This window comes from Anser anser (genome assembly GCF_964211835.1).
Source record: "Anser anser genome assembly, chromosome: 1".
NCBI lineage: Eukaryota > Metazoa > Chordata > Aves > Anseriformes > Anatidae > Anser > Anser anser.
The window spans coordinates 121,904,007-121,916,035 of NC_139720.1; the positions used below are offsets into that span (position 1 = coordinate 121,904,007).

At 38.2% G+C, this 12,029-nt stretch overlaps 1 long non-coding RNA gene across 1 annotated transcript in view; it reads left to right on the plus strand.

Moving 5' to 3' along the window:
- LOC310905185 overlaps positions 1–12,029 on the plus strand; it is a 26,752-nt gene continuing 14,723 nt past the window's right edge. The window contains exons 1-4 of the long non-coding RNA XR_014588845.1: positions 1–1,808; positions 2,297–2,410; positions 10,833–10,909; positions 11,620–11,739. This is a non-coding gene — a long non-coding RNA (uncharacterized lncRNA). The remainder of the gene's footprint in view (positions 1,809–2,296; positions 2,411–10,832; positions 10,910–11,619; positions 11,740–12,029) is intronic.

Genomic DNA, 12,029 nt, shown 5'->3' on the forward strand with positions numbered 1-12,029 from the left:
AGTTTCATACTACTGAGCTGTGTATATGACATGGTGCAAATTATTATAATTCTTCATAGACAGATCATCTTGGACTGGGGACTTGGCAGTTTTTCCTAGAGCAAAAAGTATACTGGTCCTATCTTAACTCATTATTTGTAAAGAGAACCCTTAAAGTTGATTGTCTACTATTCCCCCAAACAGAAAATACCTTTTAATAAGGTAATATATGTATACTTGTATTGCATTTAGACATAAACAATAATAGTTGTCATTAATTGCAATATCAGTTGTGGGTGAAAATTGTATGTAGTCAGAAAGCTCTGGTCTTGCATGTTGGCTTGTTTATCTTTTGTGTGTACTGCAAGTTCCTCTGTGACTTTTGATGAGAATAGAAACTGACTGATCAGTGATCTTGAAGCTGGGGCTTTAATTATTAACACTGACTTATTTTTCTCTACCAGTATGCTTTATCTTCTTTTAATACATGAAAAAATAAGGTTATTTCTGCCCTGGACAAGAAATGCAAGGAATCCTAACAGTAGCAAGGAATTGTAGGAATTATATGGTGGGTTTTGTTTGTTTGTTTTTTTCCCCCACTTTATCATTGTAAGTTCATTCACAGCCACTACAAGAAGTGATAAATTTTGGCAAAGGAAAACTTTCCTATACAACATTTCCTGTAATGTTCTGGCAGATTTTCCCTTACTCAAAAATAAAATAAATAAATAAACATTGAGTCTGCATTAATAACAGTTACGCTGCCCCATGTGGGCATTTCCTTTCCATTACTGACACGTAAAGAATAAGCTAAAGAATATGAAAGCAACCCACTCAGGATTTCCTTAATGAGAAAAATGGCTTTGGAGCCATGTTGGTTGCATAAAGATTGAACTGATATATCACACCTGAGCTAAAGACGTCTGTTTCTTTTTTTTATTATTATTATTATTTTCCTTTTCTTTTTTTCTATTTCTTTGGTTTGCTTTGATGTGTAAGTGTGTGTCTGACTGCACCTAGTGAACAGAGCTGAGACCTGTCGGTTTGCTTTTTCCAAAAACTATTTTTACACATGAGCTTTCTTGGAAGGTTCTTTCTATTTATCTGTAGAGTTTTCTTTTTCTCCCTTGACATTTCTTCTATCATCTGATAAAACCATCTTACAAGGAAGAAGGAAACTGGTTTTTCTCTCACAATACAGATCAGATATCTGAATTAATAGACTGTGGTGATAATATTTCCATTGAACAGGTCAAAATGGGCTGTAGCTATATTTTTAAGTTTCAAGTACTCGTCTGTGAGCCACAAAGCTTTTTTTTTTTCCTTTTTTTTTTTTTTTTTCTGTTTTCAAGGTGTTTCTAATTGAAGCTGAAATGAAATGTGGCAATACCCTGATTGCAGCTTTTCTTTCAAGGTCATACTGTAATCTTTTAACTTCATTTTCTTTCAGGTCTTATGGAGTTTCTCTCCCTAGGGAAATACAGAGTTATTCATTTGCTGAGAGAAACAGGGAGGATATTGTTTAATATTTTGCTTTGTTTATACAACGCCATTCGAAACATTTCAGGGCTCTGATTAAACTAGAGGAAATGACTTTATAACTAGAGTTTCTAAAGGCAATATATTCTGGGATGTGTACTCCAGACTGCCTCTGCTTCCAACAATTTTGTAAATAACTTTAATATGCCTGTGAATGCCATAGCTGCGTATCAGCAATGTCTAGGGCATTGTTCACAGGAAGGAAACAGAAGAATGAGAACATTGTGAACATGCCCCTGACAAAAAGAAAATAAGAATATATCCTTTTAATGGACAGCTATTTCTTCAAGGTAAATAAACAATAAACAGAAACCTACTATTGTGATATCTAATATTGTAAAATTCCGTTTTAGGTAGAAAACCATGCTGATGTACGAATCTTGGAACACTCAATCTTATTTAAACGAAAACCATATCTGAAGTTTCTAAATTAATTCCTCTCACACTGAAATGTTAGCACAGCTTAGATTAAGACATATTAAAAAAACCTCTCACTTCATTAAGAAGTTATTAATAGATTTGCTGTAACTAGTCATCTTGGAGAAACACAATGTAAGATCTTATCAGCAGAACGTGAGTATTTTAAAAATAACAGTCAATCTGCAATAAAAGGCACTTGGGATGAAAATGATTACTGATTCAATACAAAGATTGGTAAATTAATTAGGCTGGGTGGGATTATTCCTCTTAATGTTCCTCTCACTGAAAAATAATTAATGTCGTTGATGTTGCTCTGAGGGATGCAGTAAGGAAAGCTGCTGCCCTTCCTTCTTTCCAGGTGGTAACAACACAAGTGTTAGCAGCAGGCACACTGGCACAGGTGTCTCAGGAGATCACATCTGGAGCTGTCTTGACTCCCGGGAGGCTGGTGGCACTGCCTTGCTGCCATTAGGTAGGTGACAGACCTTTACAGCAGCTTGCCAGCCCTGTGAGTGCTGCTGGTAGCTTCAGCAGCCTGTGTCAGAGCTGGCCACAATGGCTGGGGCCTACCTGTCTGCACTGGCCACCCTTTCCCAGCAGCCAGCCAGCTGCAGCACTTGGTGAGTTTCCGTGGAATAGGGAGGGAAGGAGAAAGAATGGAAGAGGCTAAATATATGCAAGACTGCTTATAACCAAGTCCTCACGGTGCGTCAGGGTCTGCCTGTGCTGGCCTTGATTGGGAAGGTCTGGGAGAGTTCCTGTAGTTTGCATCACCATGGTTTTGCAAGTTTTAAATGCTACTACACTCTGCTGAATGTATCATTTCCCAGTTAGCCACCCTAGACAAACTTGTTGAAACAGCAGCTGAAAACTTGCTTGTGTTTCATTGGCATGGGAGGGAAAAGAGAATCATTGATGCTATGAGTGCCAATAACACAAAGAGGTTTTCAAGCAACAAAAGCAGTGAAATGTGACACAGAGGTAAACAGCAAAGCCTGAAATGCGAGCAGTAGTGACCTACCTGTTTTTCTCGGAGGCCTTTGAACTGGCCAGGACACTCCAGTCAGAACAAAAAAGGATTCAGACCTGTTTGTGTTTGTTTCATTTTCATACTTGGCTTTCTGTTTGAACTGAGATCTATATAACAAGCTAAGCTTAAAATTATTGATTCTGCAAAATATGTTGTATCAAAATATATAACACAAATGAGTTTGGCATGCACAGGCCAGGGCTCTATTGCATTGTATTCAAACCAAAACTCAGAACTCAGGGACCCTGGGATAGACGCTATGTAAATTACTGAAATTAAATCATCTTCTGGGCATATTCCAAACATTTGACCTGATGAAATGGTTACTGGATACAGTCAGAAAATGAAAGAGAAGGCCATAATGAAACCAGCTTTTCAGTTTTAAAGCATAGCTGTTGCCACAGCAACCTGTGTAATGGACGTGTTTAATCCTAAAATTCAGCATTGCACCTGAACTGACTTCAGCTGTAACCAGGATGTCAGTGCTGGCAAGCCACGTGGCTGACTGAGAAGAATTCAACCCTCCCAGCTGGGATGAAAAGTATATATGTACATAAACTGGTGATGAACTTTATTTATTACTTTGATGCCATATACTTTTTCTTTGAAGATATTTATTGGGTTTCATAAGCCTAACAAAGATAAGCACAGCATAAATGATATTCTGAGGAAGATACTGGGCTGAGGCAGATATTTCTGAAGACTGTCAGTTTCTGTAAACCCAAGGTTCATGCACTAGACTGTAGTTTAACATGCCTCTATTTACCAGCCTTTCCAGCATGGTGTCACAAGATAGCTGATCTGTCTCTGCTTTGAGTCCTGAGTCATATCTGTTTTACTTGAGATTGTTTTTGTGCTCATTTTAATCCTGTCTGCTTCTACCAGAATGGAAAAATGAGATGACACCCTGCCAATTTTTAGGACAAGTAAGAATCGTACTGTTTTTGAGTACAGTGTGTCTCACTGTAGGTTCATTATTCTTTCTAGATTCTGATTTAAAGCATAAATCTGATAAGTTTTATATGTCATTAAGCAGACCATGAATGTCATTTCAGTCTGAAACTTTTTTCTTTTTGATTCCTGCTATGATTTGGAAGGAGCAGAGAAGTTTTAAGGTGGGCAGTGCTGTGACTGAATTACTTTATTTGCAGTATGTCATACCTCCATTCTTTTAGATGGTACTCTTCATGCTTCAGATAATGCAGAGACAAGATGGATTAACCCTTAACTTTCCTGCAAAGCATCTGCTGCCAGGGAGAGATCAATGAAGCACAGTCATAGCTGAAGATCTTTACTTTGCAGACCCCATGCTGTGAAAGGGATTGAAATAATATAGACAATGATTTACACTGTGGCTGTTTGGTTGATGAATTCATCTCTTTTCCACTGTGCGGGCTAAGTCTGTAAATGTGCTGTATGCCAGCAGGGTTCACTGAGGCAAGGCACAACCAGTTCATCTTGCTACTTAATGACAACATATGACAAGAGCTATCCCAAAACCCTGCCCTGATGGTTGGATCCTACCTCAACTCCCTGCTTCTAGTACTGGCACCTGGAGCAGCCTTTCTTTTCTTACATTTTTCTCCTATTTTAATTCAATCCTTAAAAAACAAGCACACATTTTCAGGACCTACCGCCCTGATGGCTGTCTGTAATCATTCTTGATGACAGTGAACTCAGGAAAAAGTTATTCACTGAGAGGGTGGTCAGGCACTGGAACAGGCTCCCCAGGGAAGTTTTCATAGCACTGAGCCTGCTGGAGTTCAAGAAGTGTTTGGACAATGCTTTCAGATATAGGCTCAGATTTTTGGGTGGTCCTGCAGGGAGCCAGGAGTTGGATCCCGATGATCCCTTCCAATTCAGAATATTTTATGACTCTATGATTATATAATTCTATGATTCTACGAACCACTTCTTATGACTCAGTGTGCAGGGAAATAACTGTAAAGAGATATTATGTTAACTAAAGAGGTAATGAGTTAAAAGACAATGAGTAAACTGAACTTGAGATGTTAGAGAACTAAGGGAAGGGTCCAAAACTGAGCTAGGCACTGAGTTAATGACTAAGTAATGTGGACCATGACAGACACGGTTCCTTTTTCCTTCTTGTTTTTCTTTGGTGGAATAGAACTCATCATTCTTGTGAATGAAATTACCTGTGAAATCAGAGTGCGCATGCTGTTGCTTGTGGCTCAAACTGGGCTGACTTGGCTGGGAGCAGACTGGGGATGTGAGGTGTGGTGGCACATCACCTCTGTGCCTGACTGCCCTGTTGCCTTGCTGTGCTGAGGTTAATTTCAGCTGATCTGCCTTGTGCTCCTTTCCTCCTCCTCACTGGAGAGTAGTGTGTGCTGGCCAGAGAGCTTCCTGAGGACTGGACCTCTGCAGGGAAAAGCATGGATGAGATTCCTCCTGGGGAGGCTCTGAGGAAGAGTAGTACGTGTCCAATGTGCTGACATCCAGGCACAGCAGCCTCAGGGTTCTCTGTTTGGCAGGTCTCCTCAGGTGAAAAGTGGCAGGGTTGACCTAGGACATGTCTCAAAAATTGTGCTGATGGCTGTGCATATGAGCCCTCTCTGATAATGTTAACATCATATTAATGTCTTCTCTAACCTTTCTTTTACCAGTCAACATTCATTATTGCAGAGAACTGCCAAAAATTGAGTCTCTCAGTTATTCTAGTAGCAAATGAAGATGTGATCCCTGCCTACATTAAATGTAATGGAGTTTTCCTTTTAATTACACAACTTTTAATATCCCAGTACCAACCCTTTTCTCAGTTTTCCCACATGTGACTCTCTCTTGGTATTTCTACATCTCTCTTCCTTTCAGTACCCCTTCCTTTGCAGATACCTTTTCTTGGGAAAATGTTTTAGGTCAGAAGATAGAATCAATATTTTGAATTTAATCCAAATATTTAGATTATAGTTCCATCTTTTCTTTTTCAACTCTTTTCTAAATCCTCTTGAACATTTGAACATTTGTGGTCATGAAATGAACTGATTCATGACTTTCTTTCATTTATCTGGTAAAATCTCTTATAGTCCCTTTTGGGTTGAATTATTCTATACCCTGGAAGTGATAGCATTGCTTAGGTTGCTTCACAGCAGACATTTGCTAATTTTAGGCCATGTTAGATAAATTCAAGTTTTTGCATTGATGTGCTGCAAAGAAGTTCTGAAGGGTGGTTCTAAATTACCCCCACTTTGACAGAAGAAGCAGTAATAAAAGTTGCTCAGCAGGTAGTAAGAATTTTGGTATTATGTGCTTTGGAAGGTTGTCTTTCAGGTATGTCTCAGTTACCGCAAACTTGCTGAAAAATTAGTTCTATGAATATGTAATAAAATAATAAAAGAAAAGAGACAGCTATGGAATTTGTTGTTATAGACAGTCTAGCTGCTCCAATGACATTTTTAAAATTAATATAAACATGGGACATGAAATACATGTAAAAATATAACCAGAAATATACCTTCACTCCTAACAGTCTGAACTTCAGATGTTCCCATAATGGTATGTCTTTATATCCAGTCTTGACCTGTCTTCTTTTTTAATCAAAAATAACTACGAAATTAAGACTCTACCAGTAAGAACTTCTATTGTGACTATATACTGAACTTAAAATAGGCAATATTTTATCTAAGTAGTATTATAGTTAATCAAAACAGTATCTTAGAGTGAAGTCTGGGAATTGCAAGCACCATACTTTATTATTTGTGTAGCTTTGAGTATTTTTTGTCAATTGAATTTACTATATCCTCACTATTTCTGGTGCACACTGAAGTCCCCTAATAACATGAAATTATTTTTACATTACTTACTTTTTATTCATTGAGCACTTTAAAAATAATCAGGAGACTGCCTTTAAATTTGAAAGCTATTTAAATAGCAAATATGTAGGGCAATATCCCTTTTACTGAATCAGTTCCATTACTTTGCTTAGACAGAATAAAATAGTCAGCCTATGGCAGCATTTGTCCAACTGGGAATATCCTTGATGAAAGGGAAATTTCAGCTGGCAAGTATCTTGTTTACCCACCTTCTTTGCTAATCAGTCACACCAGAGCAAGCATAAGAAGCATGGAGGGACAGAAGAGCGCAGCTGCACCGTGCTCGTTTGCATTTGCTGTACGGTACCTTGGGGGGAAACTTTACCAATGAAAGTGGGGAAAAGTGATGATAGTCAGGCCTGAAAAATATCACTACAGTCTGCAGTTGTTCCTCAGGCCACTTCTCAGCGCAGACCTGGCTACTCACTCCAGTCTAGCTCCCTTCTCAAGAGCCCTGGGAGCTGGGACACTGCCTGGGAAGGGAGCCAGGATGTGATAGTCCCACACAGGCACCACAACCACAGCTGAGTGGGGTCCACTGCTGATGAGGCTGGATGTTTGTGCCCCTGGGATGTTTTCCAGCATTCAGTGTAGAGTTCAGAAGCAGGACTGGTTGATGACTTCATACTGCCTGACAAGGAAGGAAAAAAAAAGCCTTTTGGAGAGAGACGCTGCTCACAGACAAATGATGCTGGCTAGTCCACCTTTTCTGGTTTCTCAGGATGCCCCAGCAAGTACAGCAACCTGCAGCTTCACCACCAACACTGCTCCCTCTCCTCCACAGCTGCCAGCATATCAAGCTGTTCCCCCTACCTTCTGTATTATCTAGGTGCTGTCTAGCACAAAGTGCCATCTGGTACTGCATATGATCCATCACATTCACAGCCATCTATTCAAATTAGCAGGTGGTGTTTTCATTTGGAAGTCATAAAGTTGTGGCCACCTCATATGGAGTAGATTGCTTCTCACTTTTTCCAGTGCCCTAAGCTTCCAGCAGGAGCATTTGTGACATGGAATTACACTGTGGAATATTAAAATACCTTATCTAATTTTGTTCCCCAAACTGAAGTCGTTAGTCTTAATCTGAAAGATATCTCTTCTCTGCATTCATAGGAGCCAAGAATAGCAGTAGCAACAAGAAGAAAAACTTCCTGTTCTGATGAACTTTTGGAGTTTTTATAATGTTTCTCCTTTTACAGCACACATCAGAAAATTAAGTATTGCTGATGTCTTCTCCTTGCCCCAAACCCTAGTGCTGGTATATGCACTAGGAATAGCAGGAGCTATTTCTGAGGCTATTATTCTGAGGTTATAAGTTTTTCTTGTAAGCACAGGTATAACTGTATGCCTTCTCACAGTCAACTGCCTTCTATCCCAATGTAATGTGTTTACTATATTAAGTACTAGAAAATACTGTCAAAGGAATCCAAAATCTAGGGAGGAAAAAAGAATGCTATAGAATGTATTGATGGAAAACAAATAAAAATATCTTACAGTGACTGCTAACGCATGAACAAAGAGGCTATAAAATAATATTCATGGTTGTTCTACCACTGTTTTCTCCTCCAGCTTGTTTGTAAATACTTGCTTTTATCATTTTGCTCAAGTAACTTTTGTCTGACGTCTGCACCTCCATCTGTGAAACTTCAGTGATGTTATCCAAGGAAAATAGGAGCAGATGGAAAACATTTTAGCTCCATACTCACTGAACACAAGATTAAAATAAAGGCCGTGGTGCATTTTTAGTAAAGTAGGTGATTACACACATAGCATTCCTTTTCTGTCTGGGAAGTTATGTAATTTACACAGCAATCTGGACTTCCTTGGTCAGCTGGTTTCAAAAATAAATTTTAAATTCTGTTGCCACTTAATCTTTTTCTGGGCTATTCAAAGAATCCTTTATAATCAAAATCAACTCTCTGTTCTATTGCATGTTAACACTGTAAATTGTTGCACCTGGAACTGATGATCCCTTGGTTTATTATGCTAGAGGAGTCATATGCAGCTGTTCTTTCCCCAAGTGATTCATTATCGCATGTAAGGAATGCATCCTACATTGCACAGTCACTGAATGAGCTTCCTGTTTGCCATTCAACTTTCTAACAATAATAATAATAAAAAATAAAAAATTGTTCTGTATCAAAATTAGGAGATAATACCAAAAGATCCCCAAATTATCACAAGAGCACTTTCAGTAAGCAGCTTGTCTGATGCATCATTGGAGTTCCCCCAGCTGTAATATTTATTACAAATATCTTTGTTCATAGATGAACATTCTAAAAAAAAATGACAGAAAGTCCTCAGATGCTGAAATAGAGGGTGATAAATGTTCTACATATGGCAGAAGAAGTTAAGCCTTCTGCAGGGTATATCTCAACCATTAAAGCTCAGAAGATTTCTGTTCTGCTTCCAAAGACATCCTGTGGGACCTTGCACAAGGTACTTTATTTCTCCAGAGGAGAAGTCAAAGTGTATTGATTAGACTTGTCAATTGCTATATTCAGAAGGATGAAGGTTGCCTAATCCAAACGTTTTGTGCTGGTAAAGTAATAGTGCTGTTATATGATGGTTTTAAGATTACCTAAGATTGTACTGCTTCTGAAAAAGGCAGTCAACCCTCTTGATATCCCTGGCTACTCACCCCCATTGCTGCCTTCCTCCTGCCAGGTGGAAGCTAACCCTGATGAGGAGCAAAACGACTAATTCTAAGCCAGACCTATGAAACGAACTGGTCCACTTAATGTCTGGGATTACTCGGTGCAACACAAAGGAGTTGATGGGAGTATGGACACAGAGCATTTGGGAAAAGGCAGAAGTGTGATTTATGGGGCAGGCAGAGGTGACTGTGAAACCACATGTTTACATGGGTTAGGATTTGAATATTTCTTCATTTTTTTAATTTTTTTTTTTATATCAGCAGAAAACCTAATCTAAGCACAGTAATACCAAAAATAGTAAATTCAGCTGCTAGGTATTATTTTGTTTGGGGAGCAGTTATGACATACATCAGTAAAGGAGCATTTACAATAGAAATGCTTGCAAATACTGCTTTACCAGCAACCTTCTCTTGGCTGCAGTGTGTTTTATTGGGACCCTCATGATCTTTGCTAACTGTTAGGAAAACATAAAGCTCTGTGTCATAGTTCTCTGATGAAACAGAAATAAACCCTCCCCACCTCATGGGAGCTCTGTGAAAATTAATGCTTCAAGTATTTGAAGGTTTGAGATATTGCTGTAATGACTGTCATACAGCACTGCAGTTTCATTTTGTGGTAACCCAGTCTAATTTCAGGCTTAGCCTCGTAGTGGTGATTCCTCCTGTCAGTCTCTTCTCTTGCACATTCATCCCATCTTTTTTTGAACCATTGCAGGAACCTGTGCCAGCTCCATCATCAATAAGCACTTCACAAACTGCTGAAGCGACTTCTGCAGTTTCAGGCTCTCAGGTTCCCTCAGGACTTTTGCAGATGTCTCTCTGATCTGCATATAGCTACCCTTCCTTGTTGCTCATATACCTCCTTCCAAATCTTAGCAATATTAGCATGTCTCTCTGCCTGATCATGTGTAAATTTGCTTACCCTTGGATTATGGAAAAACTTGTCCACATTTTGCAATAGCTTTAAAATGGTTTGACTAAGAAGAATATGTTACCTTGTTCATTTGGCCTTAAAAGGGCCAATTAACAAACTCTGTAGAGAAAATTTGTAGTGAAATTTTCCAAACCCAAGTACTCCGTCTTTCATGAAAAGACTTTCCAATTGTCATTTACAATACCTTTGTTCATTTTAACTGATGCAATATCTTGTAGGTAGGTCTTAATAAAAATACCCACCTGCAGTATACAGCATGGCGTATACACACTTAATTACATAGTTGTGTAATATGTAAAATGTTACCACATGCTTAAAGTGAAACGTCCTGCTATTTCTAGTGTCATTAACATATACTCTATATTGACACATTATTTGAGCAATTGGATTTCAAACAGTTTTATTCTTATCCTTCTTATTCTTATTCTTTATCCTTATCAACAGTTTTATTCCTTTTTCTGTTGGGACATCTGGGAGCATCAAGAGATAAGCAGACTTCTCTTTGTAGTCTGGACTGAGAGGTGAGGGAAACTCCACTTCTTGTCTGCATATCAGTTTTGCTGCTTTTGTTTGCAGGAGACATCCTGCCCAACTGGAGTCTACTTGCTTATATAGTTCCCTAATTAAGAGAAGCTGCAGAATCAATGTATGATGATTCTGATAGTCAAGAATATTACAATATATGTATGATTGCAATATACAACAGCATATACAGTTTTATAATGGTATACTTAAAAATATATGCATGTATTGTCTCAATGTAAAGAGTTTCTGGAAAGCTTTATTTATTTTATACTTACTCTGCAGGAGTCATTGGCCAGTTTATTTTTTTTTTCTTTGCTTCTTTCTCTGTTCAGAAAATTAATGAATATCAAATGTGTTTACAAATGTAAGAGAAGCATTTGTTATTTGCCTTGGCTTCACTGTGAAAAGGCCGTCACTTGTTTCCTGGCAAAAACAAATAAATCACAGGAACCCAGTTCTGAAGTTCTTACTAAACCTTGTTCAAAGTATATCCAAGGACAAAGCTGAGGTGAGAGGCATGTAGGGGTTCTTCAATTTTCAACGTCATCCGTATTTTTGAGCACTCAAAGATTTACTCATAGCTTTAAACACTTACAAAAATAAGACAATATTGGTAGCATATGTACAGAATTGTCATTATTTAGGTCAGTCATTATATATTATACAAATAATCTTGCTTTGATATTCCTTTTTTTTTTCCTATTAGGAACACTAGGAAGTACAAGGAATTTCCACTCATACACTCATGCAGAATTAAAATGTCTTGCTTTTCCTCCCATGGCATCGTTTCCTCTTCAACAGAACTGGGTCCTTCACAATACTCAAGGTACTGTTTTTCACAGGAAAAAAAAAAAAATTGGTCTTGGGCTTATGCTTCTTCTTATATTATATTAAGGTTGAAAAAAACAGTGTGATAAAAGAAAACCAACCAGTTCTAACCTTGACAACAAAAAAGATATAAGACAGCTGAGCAGTCTTCAAATTTAAATACGTTGATAAAGCAACATCAAATGCTTTCACAGCAGAAGTTGATGCATTGAAATTGAAATTATGTGACGTGCTTTTTCTTACTGCTCTATCGCTGTTATTAATACCCATTACTTCCCAGGAAAAAAA